Genomic DNA, 17,404 nt, shown 5'->3' with positions numbered 1-17,404 from the left:
TTTAAGATATACTTCAGCTTGTATAGCCTTGTGTCAGCTAAGTCCTTTAGACATTCTAAGTTCTTCTCGATTGGGGGCCATTGTCATCTATTAAAATGTCTTAGTTTGAGTTTGAAGACAAGAGTCAGGTGAGAGCTTAAAGATCTTTAAGAGAGTAACGGAAAAAGGAAAAATGTTGACTAATTTAACGGAGTTTGAGAAAAAAATGATTCCTGAATCGGCTCATACTCCCAAGTGGGAGAGGCTTTTGGGGCTCCTCTGCAGCATGGACAGTGAATCGCTACAGACAGAATGGAAAGCAGACTACAGAAATAGCTTGGCTGTTTAAAGCTGGACATTTGTTTGATTTGGACATGGACCCATAGGTTGACAATTTGTGACTGTCTGAAACTTAAGTGGCTGGGATACAGCACTCTGTCACAAAATTAGACCTGGACGTTAGGCTTCAGTTCTTTTACATGCCAACTTGCGTTGCTCTCCGTTAGGTAGGGGTTCAAAGTACTGACACAGGCACCACTGAGGAATCCTTCCAGGTTGCCTTTCCACAATGGAAGATGATGGCAGCTCCTACCGCATGGCGCTGGTGTAAGGAGAAGTGAGGTCCAGGCCTGAAGGCCCAGAGCCCCATTCTGCCACAGATTCAGTGCTCAAGTAGTTTCCAGGGTCTCCCACCGCCCTCCAAGAGCTAACAGAGGCCTATCTGTTTGCCTTGATCTCCTTCTGTGTCCTCCTGCTGTCCATTTGGGCAGTTTTATATCAGGCTTGCTACCGAATCCTTCAGGGGATTGTAGCCTTGGTTTTGTGTTTAGTGTTTATGATCAGTGATGAGTTTGAGCATCCTAAACGTCTTTCTTGATCCTAAGCACTGTGACAGTTTGAGAAGATTCTTGCTGATCCCTTGGTTCCTACCTTTCCCCTTCCAACCCATTCTCCATATTCTGGCCAAGGCATTCTCTCTGGGAGCAAGTGTACTGCAGGCACCCCTAGCTTCAACCTCTGCTGTCCTCTGGGATGAAAGGGAGCAGGCACGGGACCTAGCCTTACACAACACCTCACTCCTTACACAGCACTTCACTCTCCCTGCCAGGGTGAGATGTCTTGTCTGGTTGCTTTTGTTTTTAATAATTTATGCTAATTTCTTGCCTGTTCTTTTGAAAGTGAAACTAAGTCTTTTCTTTTAAGAGATGGTAGTTGGAAACATGTCTGGGCTGTTTCTATTAGATCTCCATTGGTCCCTGGCTGGGCTTCTATCAAACGTGGCAAATGGATAAACATGAGCCCACACTGGTGCTTTCTCACTTTGTAATCTGTCCACGTCAGGCATTTCTGGCACTAAAGTAGATGGCTGGAGAGTTAATTAGATGCAGCCACTTGCAGAAGTCTCGGAGGCATTTTTTGATAGTACACAGGAGAAGTCTGTTAATTATTTCAAACAAGGAATGTTTAAATAACATCAGTTAATGGCCAATTGCTAGTAGCAACTGGGAAGGCAGAGTGAGGACCCCCCTGGACTGAGCATCACCCTTTGCCCTGATGGGGAAGAGATCCATGAAGATAGAGCTCCTGCCTAGCAGGAGCCTGCCATGTATTTAGAAAGGCTAAATGTATGACAGTGATAGACTCGAGAATAACAAATGTAATGCCCAGCTCTGTGCGTGATTATTAAGTCAAATGGGTGAACAGGAAAATCTCCAGGAGCTGAAGAAGGTGTGAGTCTTTGAGTCCAGCACAAATTAGAACTTGCTTTTACTAAGCGGCTTTATGTATTGGGGGTGTAGTGTTTTGTGGGGTAATTGTGAAGAAGCACCCATGCCCTACGGTGAGTCTGGGCTGGGACATAAGCACAAAAGTTCTCCCTTTGGGCCTTTGATGTTTCCTAGAAACAAGACATTGGTTAGAGGTAAGTGTTGTCCTCTCTTCGGGCCACTTTTAGAAGATGCACTCCAGGAAGAGGAACCCACTGGGCCTTCAGCACTCCAGGCAGAGGGCTGTAGAGATGTTCACCTTAAGCTGGAGGGACCTGGGGCAGTATTGTGAGTCCTGGAAGAAGAGACATGGACATTCCCTGGCAACCACAGAGGGCCGCCCTCCGTGGGCTGGCTCCTGTTCCTGCAGCTCCGTGACCCTGTACCTCTCAGTTCCTACCTGCCCTGTCCAAGTCCCACGCCTCCACCCTGTGCTCCAGCCACATGTTCTAAAGTCAGTAGAGTGTCACTGTATCTGTGTCTCAAGAATGTAAGCAAAGCTCCCCTATCCCTTTTGGATTACTCTTAGGTTTATTTCTAAGACTAATAATTTTACTTTATTGAGAAAAAAACATCCGTGAGACAGTTTCAAAGCCAATTAATAGGACATTTTCAATAATTAATACATTGTACATTATTATCTTCTTAGTGGTTATCCATAATACAAGAAGCAGACAGGATATCCTGTCCAAACACTATTACTACAAATCTTTCTTCTCATTGAATTAAGCGAAAGTAGCTGTATATCTATCCTAACTATTCTGTATGTACAAATACAAAATGGTCCTTCCTTTATATCCCTTTTTTTTGTTTAGTCCTGTCAGAGATGGAAATTCTATTGGCATCTAAATACTATAAGTATTTGAATTCAGCAAAACAATCCAACACAGTCCAGCAGTCCACAATAGTAGTGGGTTATCTGCAGAAGTTGTTGACTAGAGCCTTTTACAGCTCAGCATATTAATATGGCTTTACTTTATATACCTTGTTTTTATACTTTTCAGCTGGATGGTTAAGACTAAGATAACACAAGACCTATATAACAAGAAATGTAACTTTTGTATCTTCCAAGGTCAGTCAAGTCCCCTCAGGCTTTATCCTGTAACCCTGTACTGCACTTTGTAGATCCTTTGTCAGTGTCAGCCATGTGGATGAGTCATGGCCATTGCTTGACCAATTGGCTCTCTGTGAAAGCCTGAGAGAAAGTTTTCTCTCCATGTGATTCTTCTTAGGCACACTATACATCATCGATTGCATTCCTCTGTGGCGCCATAATCTCCTTGATCAGAAAATTTGGGACACAGCTGAGTTACATGATGTTATAGTATAGGTTCTCCTATGTCCTCAGTCTTACTGACCTTGAAAGGCTAGGGCCAGAATGTCGGCTAACCATGCAGCCCTTCCTTTTCTCCAATTTTTGATCTGCAAACTTAGGTTGTTAACCCTCCAGAAGAGAAGATTATTATTACCCTGCAACATATGCAGTTCGGTTTACCCTACCTGTCTAATTATTGAACATTTTAGGCATAACATGGAACAAGTGTCTTCCATCAAGTATTGATGTTTTGAAATTTAAGTCCTTACAGAATATGAAGAAGAAAAAATTTTAAAAATAGGAATAAACACATATCTGTACACAGGAATTTAGAAATATAACCATATACAGCATTGTAGCAGGATGGCCCTATGACTTTTTTTTTCTTTTTCTTGTGTCTTTTTTTCTCATTTATTACCCATTTAAAAAAAAAAAAAAAACTTTTACTTGTGCCACAGTATGGTAATGATTGGTATGTCATGACAAGAAGTACGTATTTAGAAGACCAGAATGACAGGCATTCCAAGCGTGACCCTTCTATTACACATTGCTGTCTTCAGGGCAGTTGCTTGGTTCACAGGCATCAGCACATATACTTAGTCAGGGTGAGAATCCTACCAATTAACTGCTAGTTTCAAAAACCTGCTGATGTTTCTCAGGATTATTGCCTTGCCCAGCTTGTGCGTACAAATGTATGGCTTTGTCCCTGTCCTATTTCCCAGCTTTTGGAGAAAAGACTAATAATTTTTGGATGAGTTGGAAAGAGCTTCCCCTCTTCTCAGCTGACGTAGCCTCCTAAGTGTGTGGTGCAGCTGCAGCACATATAGCAGCCCTGCCAGAAACAGCCCCCCGCTGTGCCGCTGGGCTGGCTGTAGCTCCTCACCACGACCGACCGAGCGTGGCCACGGGGCGTGTTCTAGATGTTCACTCCTCAGAGCTCCTTTGCCCATGGCACAGCCTGTGCCACAGTCTTCATGGCCCCAGGCCGTGCTGCATGGGTGAACTTCCTGGGGCCACGTGGTCAGTCCTTCTCCCCTCTGAGCAGGAGCATATCGTGCTTGTGAGTCTTGGACCCAAATATGATAGCCTTTTGGTCACTCTTAGAAAGATAGAAGTGCAGTTTTCTCTAAGCCAGGATGTGTGAGTTTGGGATTTGCACCCTTCTGACAAGGGCTGAACTGGAAAAGGAGTCAGGATTACTTTCAAGGGTCTAAATAAAGAAGCAGCATGATCTTGCCTGCTTGCTTCTATTACTCGAGGGCCTTTTCAGAGACTCTCTTCAGCTTTCCCTTGTTTGTCAGCTCCTCTTGTTTGTGTTGAACGCAGTACCTTGTGCAGAACGGGAGCTTAGCCTCTGCCCCTGAGTTTTCTCTGCAGGTTGCTGGAATTTACTGTGCAAGCTATGTTGACAGGATCTGCCCTCGGCTTTTGGTTCCTTGCATACCAAAGAGGATTTAAAAATTTTGTTTCTATGACCTTGAGCTCTGTGTGAGAGAGAAGAAAAAGAGTGCATCTGTGACCTGACTCCTTGTCCTCCAAAAAAAGAAGCAAAGAGGCATGGAGGAAAACAGGGCAGGGCGTACCCGAGGCCACAGTACTCAGATTCTCGGCAGGCTTGGCTAAGCAGTGCAACTCTCGGGCAAATCCAGGCACATTTTTTTTTCAGCAGACAAGGAAAAATTGTAAAAAGAAAATGACAAATGTAAATAAAGGATCTTCTACTTCCAATGAATTTTTAACTTTCTAGAAAGAATGAAAGAAAGAAAATTATTTGATACTGTAAGACTTATTCCAAAGGTTTCCAGCATGTAGGTTGTTTGTAAATGTAATGGCCGGAGGAAGGAACTGAGGAGTATTTCCAAGTCACAATTCTAGACAGTTGACATCAAAGCTTCACCAAATATTATTCTCCTGGAACTTCAGAAAAATAGATTATAAATTCCTGAAAACTGTCGTGTGTTTTCACCCGTGGATGTAAGTGACCCTTTGTATGAGGTCACTCCCCATGAAAGACGAAGAACACAATTAAGTCCTAAGAACAACTCACAGAACTAGGCTAAAGTTGTTTATTGACCATATAATTCCCAGTTACAGGACAGACATAAGGCTCAGAACTCTTCAGCTGTACTTCTGAGCATATAGGTTTTTGCTGTCATTGTGAAGTAAACTTTACATCCCATCAAAAGTGAGTTTCAGATTTTACACACCACACTTGAGTTATTAGACAGGTTGCAAAAGCAGAAATGTTTAAAACAGAAGTTTCTCACTGGCTGTGGTGATGCAGGCCTATATTTCCTGCACATGGAGGCTGAGGCAGGAGAATAGCTCTGAGTACAAGCCTAGCCTGGGATACATAGTGAGTTTATAACCAATCTATGGGCTGAGGAGATAGCTTAGCGGCACTAGTGCCTGCCTGGCAAGGACAAGGTCCTGAGTTTGATCCTCGGTACCATAAAAATAAACAGAGGTACCATAAAAATAAACAAAAAGATGAGAAAAAAACAAACCTAAGTTACAGAGCAAGACCTTGTCTCAAAAAAGCAGAAAATAAACAACTTTCTCTGTATCTAGCTACCTTTGGTTTCTAACTAAAAATGTTTTATAAACTGCATCAGCATTGTTAAGTGGTCTTCTAAGGTACTTGAAAAAAGAATGCACACACAGTGCTTGGGAACTTTGCCAGTGATGTATTTTGATATTGGAGAAGAATCTTATGCTACTAGTGCTGGGGCTGCATTGTCCATGTTCCACAAGACCGGGAGAACAATGTGAGACCTAGAGTCCTTCCCACCACATGTGCTCTTGATCTTTCTGGTGGGTCTTAACATCTGTGGCTATTCTAAAGGTAAATGAAATTATCAGATAATTACAAATGGGAAAGTGTACAGCAGAAATGCGCTGGGCTAAAAGAAACAGAGATCAGACTAACCTAAGACAGGTCCAGTCTGAGATCTGTGGTAGCATCGTAAAATTATTCCTCTTTCCTCACTGCAAACTTTAATTTCCTTCATTTCATCACATGGACCTGTCATGATACTACTTTCCTGATAGGGATTCTCTTACTGCTTAATCAGCTTTGACTCATCAACAATTATAGGGGAAACCAAAAGTTTTTCATCCACTTGGTGGGCAGCTCTCTGTCAATAAAGAGACAATTTGTCTGCAAATTGTCCAAATGTTTTCCTCTGTTAAACCCCAGGGGATGGCAACACTTCATGTTGGTTTGCTACAAATAGTTTCCCAGTGATGACTTATTTAGTACTATTTAGTAGTCTGAATGTGATAGGAGTTTGCTCTAGGAAGTGCGATCCTTCACCTGTCTTGCTGGATATCCTCCAAACATCTGGTCACCCAGTAATAACTAACAAATGAAAAGAAGTAAAATTAACCTCCAGATAGTATGAGAGGGGCTTTCCAAGATCAAGTCCAGGCTTTGGATTAGATCTAAATTCCATGCTACATTTGTTCCAAATTAATTCACTTACAAAAAAGGGAATACTTGCACAAGGCCTGTAGCATGCAAGCAATGACATTTTTCTAACAGCAAGCAATTTAAATATCTTATTACCATCCCTAGCTAAAAATATCCTATGAATTCTGGATTCTTGTGTGGAGTCAATCTTTCAGCTCAAGTTCACCTTGTTACTAATTCTCTATTTCATTTTAATGCACAGGGTGAAGTCATTTTATGTAAAAGGGAAATGTATTTCATTTCTCCCAGCTGTCAGCTATCAGCTAATCTATCTGAGGGCAGGGCAAGTTGTAGGCATAGGTACAGGACACGCCTAGCAGAGAGACCCTTGTCCTGTGTTTGGGATGTTCCAAGGGCCTGTCACTCTTCCTTTCTTTTTTGTAGTTGAGGAGTGGGCACTGGAAAAACTAAGAACAACAAGGCCTTTAAATACCAGGATAGAGTAGACTTTGCTGCAAGTTCATCCTCTATTCTTTCTCCCACAGCCTCCATCCCTTTAGCAGAAATCTTGGTTCAAATTTTATTACAAGAGGAAGGCAGCACATCCCCAGCTCAAAGATAAATCCTGGTTAATCTAAGCCTGTCGTCATTGTCTGATATCCTTTGCTAATAGATGTGTGCCAGTAGACTGGAGCAAGAGAACCTAAGGGGAAATTTGGGGGGGACCTTTTCAGTAAGATTTTCAGATATTTTTTTTTAAATTTAGGACAGGGGTCTACAGGGTCTATAGGATCTTACTGCATAGATTGGATTCATATCAGTCCTCCTGTTTACAGCCTCCCAAGTGCTGGGATTACAGTTGTGCACCACCACGCCCAGTCTCGTTGCCCTCTCAGTGTGCCCTAGGGGCGGGGCAGGCACTGCAGGCCCCAGGGATCGAACTCCCAGCCCCTGCACTTGCCTAAGCATGTGCTTTAATCCACTAAGCGATTTAGCCAGCCCAGATTTTCAGATCTTAAAGAAAGCAAGAATTACAGCAACCATTTTTGGAAACAAGGGAAGTTCGTCTGAGAACAGTGTTGGCATCCTAGACTAGCAGAGCAAGATAAATAAAAAATGTGGAATGAATCCTATATGCTGAAGTCTTGTTTTGTATGTGAATTAATATTTTCCTCATTGTGACATGAGTTATGTCTTCTATTACTGGTGACCAAGAATCCTTTTATTGAGATAAGAAGACATGGCATAAGGCAGTCATAGAAGTTCTTTAGCTGTGTTTAAACCAGTTGTTCTTAGCTGCTGCAGCTCCTTGATTTTCCTGCTGTCTTTCTGTGCCCAGTGGATATGAGGGTTAACACAAGCCAGAGAACTGATGGATTTTGCATGATGCATTTTCCTTTCATGTCTCATGTGCAACACATGCATACACATGCAACTAACATGCAAAATGCCATGAAGCCAAATCTACATAGTCAGAAGGCTGGAAAGTTACTGAAGGCGAAGCAGTGAGAACTGCGTAAGTGCATTTTGTGAGAAGGAGAATGACTATCTCTTAGAGGCAATATGAGTCTTAGAGATCCTAAGCATCCGTTCAAATGCCGTGTCCTGTGTAAAATCTTCTGAGAGTGCCAAGGCCAAGCTCATCACCCCTCCCGTTGTGCCAGCAGATCTGCATGTGGCTAGTGAGATGCTGACTACCAGTTATCAGCCCATGTGATGTCAGCATGTGATTTTCTTGGCGGACTGTAATTGATACTGAGCAAGAAAGTTCTGGTGACTTTTACTGTATTTGCTAATGTACAAACAAATGATTGAGTGTGTGCTATGTGCTAGGTGTTAAGGTACGCACTGAAGATACAACAAGAAAGAAAAGATATGACCGCTATGGTCTTGGAATTTAGAGTCTAGTTGGAGATAGGCAATCAAATAATCATAATGATTAGTTAATTTCTACCAGCCAAATGACTGACTGGTAGCTCAGTGATTACTTGAGTCTGGTCACGTAAGTCTCAATATTCCGTATGATCTCTTACTCTCTTAGAGACTAGCCAGCTTATGTGGTGAGAGAAATACTCCTAGAAGTAGAGAGATCAAGCCTCAGAGGCAAAGCTCTTTTCAAACCTCTGTTTGCTTTGCGCATACTAATGTCACATGGGCCAAAGCAAGTCATATGGTCAGACTGGAGGTTCATGCCAAAAGAAGTTGGATATTAAGAAGGTGCGATTGGTTGGAAGCCATTACTGCACCAATCTGCTGCAGTATTTTAAAGTGTGGGTTATGTTATAAAAACACTAAGGTCAGCTAAGAAATTTATACAATGATCACTTGAGTCCAAGAATAAGTTTCTTACCATAAATCCACACTGATGGAACTAAAATTTGATTCAGATATTTCAAATGGAAATGGTGTGTTTTATAATGAACAGTGTGTCTAAGCTTTGTTTTTAAAATCTTTACATAGTGCTTTGATGAGAGAGGAATATTGGCAGACAAATGTAGCAGTTTCCCTAGCTGTGTACCATTTTAGGACAAAGAGGGCAGTCTTCTCTTGCAGTTTGTGATGAGAAAAATTGACTCCCCCGCAACCCCTGCCAACATCCAGAGGAAGCTATTCTGTATTGAGTTGTTGGCCCTTGCCAACAATACCTGCAAAAATTATGAAACCTCCAATCAATAATCAGCATTTCTGCACGACTTCATTACACTAAATGAGATTTTTAGATTGGACTCAGTATAAATTTGTAACTAAAGAGTGGAACAAGTATAAAGAAGTAAAGCTTAGTTTTATAAGCAGATTCTTAAATCATAGACATCTTCATAAATTAAGACAGCTCTTCAGGCAAGTTTTATTTGGAGTTATGTATGATTACAAGATGTGTCACAAAGCTGAATGGAGAGTCAAACTAAGTGTGTGGGTCTGGTAGAAAGATTATTTGTCCAAATGTGTTTTGTAAGTTCACATTCTGGTCCAAAAGTTAATGGAAAAACAATCAAATTGGTTAATAAGCAAAGTGGAGCAACCCCAGATCTAGAACTAATTCGAAGACCTGAGTCTTTCCCTTCTCTTACTACAAAATCTGTAGCTCTCCTCCCTAGAGTTTTGCTTCATAAGACTTTTGGATCACATACCGTATAAAAAGTGCCAGAGATAACTAAAATCAAGATTTACCGGGACATTACGACTTACTATATCTTTGAGCTCATCGAGCATACAAGGCATATGCACATGTACACAGGAAGAGGAAGTAGAAAAGGACTGCTAAGCCCATGTGAGTTTCTCCATTCAGTACTGCTGTATGCAAGGCACAGAGAAGGTTTAAAGGGCCTGTGGAAGGCTGGGTAGGGGCTGCTCCCACCAACGCAGCAGGACTGCAGGACGAGCAAGGCCAAACCGAGTCCCTCGGAAACTCTTGCAAATATTCTTTTCTGGTGTTTTAGCCTCTAAAAATTTTGCACTCTGCCTGTACTGCCATGCTTTATACATGTGACACGTGGCCTCCACTTCCACGACTCACTTTCCTACAGGCAGATCTGAGGTTTGAACATTAGAAATATTCTTGTTAAGTTTGTAGACTTTTTTCATGTGATTTATGTACTGACCAAAGGAAGAAGCCTGAAGAGTGTCGCAGAATTAAAAATGAATCCGACTTTCCCTAGTGGGTGTATTTTCTTCCCATCTATTAATTTGAACCTTGAAGCTATGCATCATTTTGTCTGTGGCTTTGATAACATCCACCCAAAATTTGAGGTTTTCATCAAACTAAAAGTTATTTTCTCCCCTGAAGACTACTTTAGTCTCCAGTGATGTTATGTTAGCTTAATCATCACATCCAAAAAGTTATTTCTGGTTCCTCGTGGAAACTGCTTCTTTGTTTGAGGATTCTGGTGCAGTATGCAGGTTATCATGTTCCCAGGAAGAGCATCACGCTGTACATTATGGAGATAAGGACATTAGAGATAGCAGGATGTAATGAATATTGAGACACGCAGGTGCCAATTGGACAACTGCTGAGTATCTGCAAGTATCATGTAGTCTCCTTTAATGTCATGAGATGTGGACAGGAAGGACCCTTTATGATTATCAGTCCCAGTACTTCCAGTTTGCACTTGAGGAACTGGCCCAAGGAAGTTGTTCAAGGTCATTTGTTTAAGGTTACTAAATGACTTAGAGTGATAAAACCAAAGGGAATGCCAGAGTTCTGTAACTTTCAGTTTCCTGAAGAACTTTCTACTTCACCATAATTTTTCTTATAGTATATAATATTTCCAATAAGGAGTTTCAATATATGATGAGTGTTAAAATATTGACTTCTTTTATCAATTTAGGAGACTAGCAAAACGGTGTATTTTGTTATGATAAATATGACATTATTAGTTTCAAAACAACACTTAATAGTACTTTTATCCCTTCAGTCTATTAATGCCCAGACACTCTATTAATTATCTGTACAGATGGACTTGTGAAGGATTTATGGCTGTATTTGTCTTTCAATGATAGCATCAGATATGGAACTGCTTCAAGGAGAGGTATAGAAAAAGAAGAAAGCATAAAAGCTCAGATTTGGCTTGGTGTCTGGGAATAAGCGTCGTGAATAATTAGAAAAGTGCAAGGACATCATTTGAGAGCTATGGACAGAAAGGGCTTTGTATTCAGGGGTAATGAGTGAAAGTAGACGAGATCGGGCACGTTCAGGGTGGTGTGGCCGTAGACAGTAAGTGAAAATAGGATCGCCGAATGGACCCCGTGTATTCCCTCCTTTAGAATAGGAGAAAGGAGCCCAGAGGCAGGAGAGATGTTGGTGATGAGGGTGTAGATGCACTTAAGGACACGAAGATCGATGGGCAGTGACCAGCAAATGTCGGTACTGAATCAGGAGATTTGGGCAGTGATCTTTAAATTGGGGAGCTCAAAGTAATTTAAACTATGGAAAGAAAAGTAGAAAAGGTAAAGGTAGACTTATTGTAAGACAAGCCCAAACAAGAATAGGAATGTTACAGAAATGCAAAATGTTCCATATAGAGCTGTATACACCCAAGAAACTGGAACTCCAAGTTATCAGAACAAAGTACTGGAATCTTGAGTTTTTAAAATTTCTTTACTGACTATATTTCACAAGGAAACATGGTAAAGTCTAATTGTAGTCTTTCAGACATATCTTGCTCATGTCTTGGCAAAAACACATGTTAAAACTAGTAATTTATGAGCTTCACAAGAAAGTGTCACTGATTTGAGGAATGATGCAACCCTTCTCATTTTCAGATAGGAGAAACTGAGTCCCAAAGGTGTGCTCAGATGTCTCTTAGCACAGAAGCATCCTGGAAAACATTGAAGTGAAGATGACCTGAGTGACTCTGAACTGCTCAGAGTCCTCTGGACATGGGCCTCAGGTCTGAGCTCAGGCCTCAGGACGCCCTTCCTGCGACTCTTCTCACTGTTGGTGTGATTCACTGTGAAACCCAGTGATGGAAACTCATCAAGTGCTGCTCTATTCCCTCAAAGAAACTTCAGATTCAGCATAACATTGGTGCTAAGCTCTAAGGCCTCGGCAGCGCTAATAGGAATTCCAGTTAACCTCCACCTTCAGCTGACCAGCCAGTCTGCCTGTGCAAGCATTCACCATAATGGGAGCAGATGCCAGGCGACTTTGAAGGAGGCAGATGCCAGGCGACTTTGAAGGAGGCCATTAGCACACCAGTGAGACCCAGGAGAGACCCGGCTCGCCAGATCCCCTAGGGGCACGAGGCCACTTTCTCACTGCCCTCAGAAGACCACAAGGAGCTACTGTACCACTTAGTACAGAAAGCAAGGCTTCTGCAATATCCTACTTGGTAATGGAGGCTCCTTGAGGGCGTTTTAGAGGGAGGTTCCAACCCTCAACGTGGACTGTCTAATTTAGTTAGCCTTAGAATGAGGCCTAAAAATCTGTATTTTAAAAATTCCCATGAGGAATTGGAATATACAGCCCCTTGAAGATCACAGCCTATAATATACTATATTAAATATGCATTCATTCACAGACTTGAAAACAGAATTGATGTTTGTCTCACTCTTCTCTTGTTGCTGGGATGAAATACCCGACACCCAAAATTAAGGATAGAAAGGTTTACTTAGCTCACAGTCTGTGGAGGTTTCAGTCAATCCTTAGCTGGCTGCAAGGCAGAGTGGCATATGGCACAGAACAGCCATTCATGGCAAAGAGCAAAAACAAAGGCAGCAGCAGCAGCCCAGACAGCTTCTTAGCCTCTCCCCACCTTACACTGTAATGCAAATTACCCACCCCAGGGCCAGGGTGTAGCACTCACACCTGCAGTAACCAATCAGAAACTCCAAAAGCTGCCCCCTGACTGCATGGGGCACTGGGGGGACAACTAGACACAAACCATAACAATGTTAATTCTTCCAACTATGCCAACCCCCAGAGGAATCTTACTGTCATAGACCATGAAAGTCTTGATCCAGACCAAGTTTACTTTTTACCTAGAAAGTCGCCTTTGTCCCTCTCTATTCCAACAGAGGAGAAGCCCCTGACTTGTGGCTGTCATCTGGTGGTAGTTACTGCTGTGCTCAGGATTTTGGAAAGACTTCTGTTTATTTGGCTCGCTCCACACAGCCCTGTCAGGCTCTGGGGATTTGTGGCATTTGCAGAACTTACAAGACAGGCAACATAAAAATATATAATTCATAGAGTGAAATATTTTGGAAGCCCCTTCACTTTTACAAATTGGCCATAAAATAGAAACCACAGACATAACATTCATATAACCATAGATGCCAAGAATGAAGAATCCTTTGGGGTGGGGTTGATGAAGTCCTGTGGTGCATACTTCACTATAGGACACCCAGAGAAAGGCTAAGGATTCAGAATGTGTGCATAAATAAGAATAGGATCTTTAAAGTGGGAGGTGTAGTTCCTTGCCCAACAATCGGTAAATATCTACTGAAGAACATGGGGTTGTCTAAGCTGATGTCCTTTCAGAGTCTTTAAATTTATCATGTGTGGGTGTTTGCATGTCTTGTAGGTGTTCCAAGTGTATTTAGAATTTTATTTATATTTTCTTATAAATTACTACTTCTTTTCCCCCTTTCTTAGTAGAAATGGTTCCCAGTGCTCCAGGCAGCTGTACATATGACTGCTCAAGATCCCTTAGGGGAAGGAGGGAGGGGAGCCCCAGGCCTGCTTCTTTCTTTCCCCATTAGTGGTCCTGACACTCAGGGCTTACATTAGCTCGCTAGAGTGAGTCCCCAGAATGGAGGCTGTGGCTAATGGGCTCCTGTCGGTTCCACTCAGGCATTCCTGGGACTCGGGTAATGGCTGAGTAATGGCTGGTGATACTGGTTGCGATGCCTGACTGGTGAAAAATAGCATGTTTAATGAGGCAGGAAGCATGCAAGACCCGAGAAAGGAAAGAGTATCTGTTACAGCAGTCAAACTAAAAGTCCCTTTCACCATTTCATTTTATTCTGTGTTAAAGAGAGTGTCATCCTAGGATCCAGGAGATTGGAGATTTCTCTTATTGCATAGCACTTTTTAGTTTAGTGACCTTGAAAATGCCAAGTGACTTCTCTGGGCCTCAGTTTACTCACCAGAATATAATCATAATGTCTTCCTCACAGAGACTGGGAGAGGATGAGACGGCATAATAGAAAGGAAAGCTCAAGCCAAGTTAAACACAGCTGGGCCTACGGGTGGCAGAGATAAAGGATGATAGCACAGGTTAGGGCATGGTTGGATGGCGGGAGGAAGCACACAGGAAGCCACTGAGATGTTAGTAGGGATGTGTGAGGCATTTGATATCATGAACTCTTAGAGAAAGGCACAGCTAGAGCAAAAGACAGTGAAGTCATTTGATCTTGGTTCTGTGAACAAGGATTTAAAAGGTTTACACAGTCCAGATCCTACACAGATCAGTTTCTTTCTCCACTATCCTTCCAGAAAGCACGCTTCAACTAAAAGTTTTTGAATCAGACCTTCATAAACAAGTCTCTGTTTCTACCAAGAGCAAAGATGAATCAATTTCTTCTTCACTTTAACAGCTTGTTCAACATCAATAGGTTGGCTTAACCTGCTTCATTTGCCCATTTTCAGTGCATTAAGTTCTTTTAGGAAATAATTTTATATTCGAGAGAGGTTTATTTGTGGTGGTGTATGACGTGTTTTTGAAAGTCACAGTCTGATTCCAAAACTGTTATGTGCTAGCAGGTTACCCAGAACATTCACAGCACGCAGCTGGACAGCAGCGTTCTGGGAAAGGATGTAAATGGAGTCACGGGGGAGGGTTTCTCTCATCTTCCTTTTCTGTTGTTATTGCAGATGCAGCTGCAGGTGTGATGCAGGGATTTCTATTCTTGCATTAAGTATCAATTATAAATAAAGTTTTTATAACTGTTATTTGGGGCTTTCCCACAAGACCAAAAGAAAAATTGGAATTAACTTTTTTAAAAAACTAATTTACCAAGATCTAAAGGTAAATAACATCTTTGCTTATTAGCAAAAGGAAGTAGCGTTAATAAGCCTCCTCCTATATCAATTTGCTAAGCAATGGAAGAGAAATTGTTTTCATCTGTGGTTTCTGTGTGACTAAACCAGTTCTTTAAGTCCTCTGAGATATATCTGTGTTCTTCAAGTCACGTGCCTCCTTAGGTGTAAACTCACATATATTCTGGTTTATCAGAGCAGGTATAACAATTCTCAGTTTTCAGTGTTGCGCTAGAAGATAGGAAAAATGCATTTACTCTAAAACTTGAGTGATCTCATTCTGTGGAGTAAACTGTCCTTATGCTGGCAGCTCTGTCCCAACAGTGGTTTACGTCCCACCCTTATTCATAGTAGAAGAGTCAAACTTACACACGCTGTTTTCATTACATTTACATTAAGCAGGAAGCCTCCCTACGAGTAGGACTTTTCCTGAGGTCATGGTTGATTTCTACAAATATTAAAGTTGCCACAGTTGTCAGGGAAAAGACTTTAAGGGGTAATTAATGATTAAATTCAAGTAAAAGTGACATGTTATAGAGCCTGTCTTTTTACCCTGATGATTTTACTAGCATATGCTTGGAAAGATTAGCTGTATTTGAGGATCTCCTGGCTTCACGTTTTAGTGGAATTGTTGAGTTAATTAGTTAAACAGTATATTCAGTCCCACAGAGCAGCCAAGACCTGTCAAATTTTCAGTGGCCTCTTTTTGGCACAAACTGATAAGCTGATTCTAAAATCCTTATGGAAATACAAGGAATCCAGAATGGGTAAAATAGTCTTGAACAATCAAGAACAAAGTTGGAGGGATTCACTGGTCCTAACTTTAAAATTTATAACAAAGTCATCCTAAGAAGACGACATGGTACTAGCATAAAGAAAAACATAGGCCAGTGGAATAGACTTGAGCAAGCCCTTATTTTATGGTTAGTGTATTGTCAACAGGGTGCTAAACAGTTAAAAAAAAAAGATCTTTTTCAACCAATGGTGTTGGAATAATCAGGTATCTACACAAAAAGAAATGAAGTTCAACTGTCTCAGCATATACAAAATTAACTCAAAATAGATAAAAATTTATTATTGCTTGTTTCCATTTCTACTTTTTATTATAGACATTTTGGTGGGTGTGATGTGGTATCTCACTGTGGTTTTGACTTGTATTTCCCCAATGACTGATGATGTTGAACATCTTTTCATGTGTTCTTTGGCCATTATATATTTTCCTTGGAGAAATATGTATCTAAGTCTTTTACTCCTTGTAAATTTGGTTGCCTTTTTACTGGTATATTTAGGATAAAAGTCCTAAATGTTATCACTAAAATTAAGCCAATATTAGGAGAAAAACCATAGGGATATATCTTTGTGATCTTAGTCAGTAATTTCTTAGATATGACACCAAAGCACAAGCAACCTAACAAAAACTAGATAGATTGCACCTTTTAAAGTTAAACATTTTTGTGCTTCTAATGTTACTATGTAGAAAGAAAGTGAAAATATAACCCAGAAAGTTGGAGAACATATTCACAAATCATCCATTTGGAAATCTAGAATTTATTTGCATATAAAACTATTAAATGTACCAATAAAAATGCAACCAAATTTATAAGGAGCAAAAGACTTAGATACATATTTCTCCAAGAAAAATATATAATGGCCAAAGAACACATGAAAAGATGTTCAACATCATCAGTCACTGGGGAAATACAAGTCAAAACCACAGTGAGATACCACATCACACCCACCAAGATGTCTATAATAAAAAGTAGAAACAGAAACAGGGAGTAACAAATGTCAGCGAGGATATGGAGAACCTGGAGCTCTTGTATATTGATGGGGATATGAAATAGTGCAGCTGTATTGAAAACAATTCGGCTGTTCCACACACAAAAAAATTGGACATTGGGTTGTCATAGATCTAGCAGTTCCACTCCTAGGTACATACACCAGAAAATTTAAAACGTGTTTTCTGCAAAAAAAAAAAAAAAAAAAAAAGTACACAAATATTCATAGCAGTGTTACAGTGACCAAAAAGTAGAAATAATCCATATATATGTTCATCAACTGATGAAGGCATAATATTTTTAGTATATGTGCTGCCGAAGCAAGCACAGTGAAGGCATAACAGGCTACAATGTATACATAAAATAGTACTCAGCCATATAAATGAATGTAGTATTGATGCATTACAATATGGATGAACCTGGAAAATATTCTGTTAAGTAAAAGCTAGACACAGAAGAACACATGTTTTACAATTCCATTTATATATTTGTCCAGAATCCTATAAACAAAATCATGAGACAGAAAGTAGATAAATGGGGCTGGGGAGATAGCTTGGTGGTCTAAACGCCTGCCTGGCAAGCACAAGGACACAGGTTGGATCCCTGGTACCACGTGGCGTGCTGGCGCCACACAGTACCAGCCACTGAAACTGGGTGTGGTGGTGCATGGCTGTAATC

At 41.0% G+C, this 17,404-nt stretch overlaps 1 protein-coding gene across 2 annotated transcripts in view; it reads left to right on the top strand.

Annotated features, from left to right (window-relative positions):
* The window catches only part of Ust (uronyl 2-sulfotransferase), a 312,684-nt gene that overhangs the window by 150,215 nt on the left and 145,065 nt on the right, over nucleotides 1-17,404 (top strand). The window lies entirely within an intron of this gene.

The sequence above is a fragment of the Octodon degus genome, unplaced genomic scaffold, assembly GCF_000260255.1.
Source record: "Octodon degus isolate 3935 unplaced genomic scaffold, OctDeg1.0 scaffold00229, whole genome shotgun sequence".
NCBI classification, from domain to species: Eukaryota; Metazoa; Chordata; class Mammalia; order Rodentia; family Octodontidae; genus Octodon; species Octodon degus.
The sequence above is the reverse complement of the archived record's forward strand: the minus strand, read 5'-3'. Positions and strand labels throughout refer to the sequence as shown.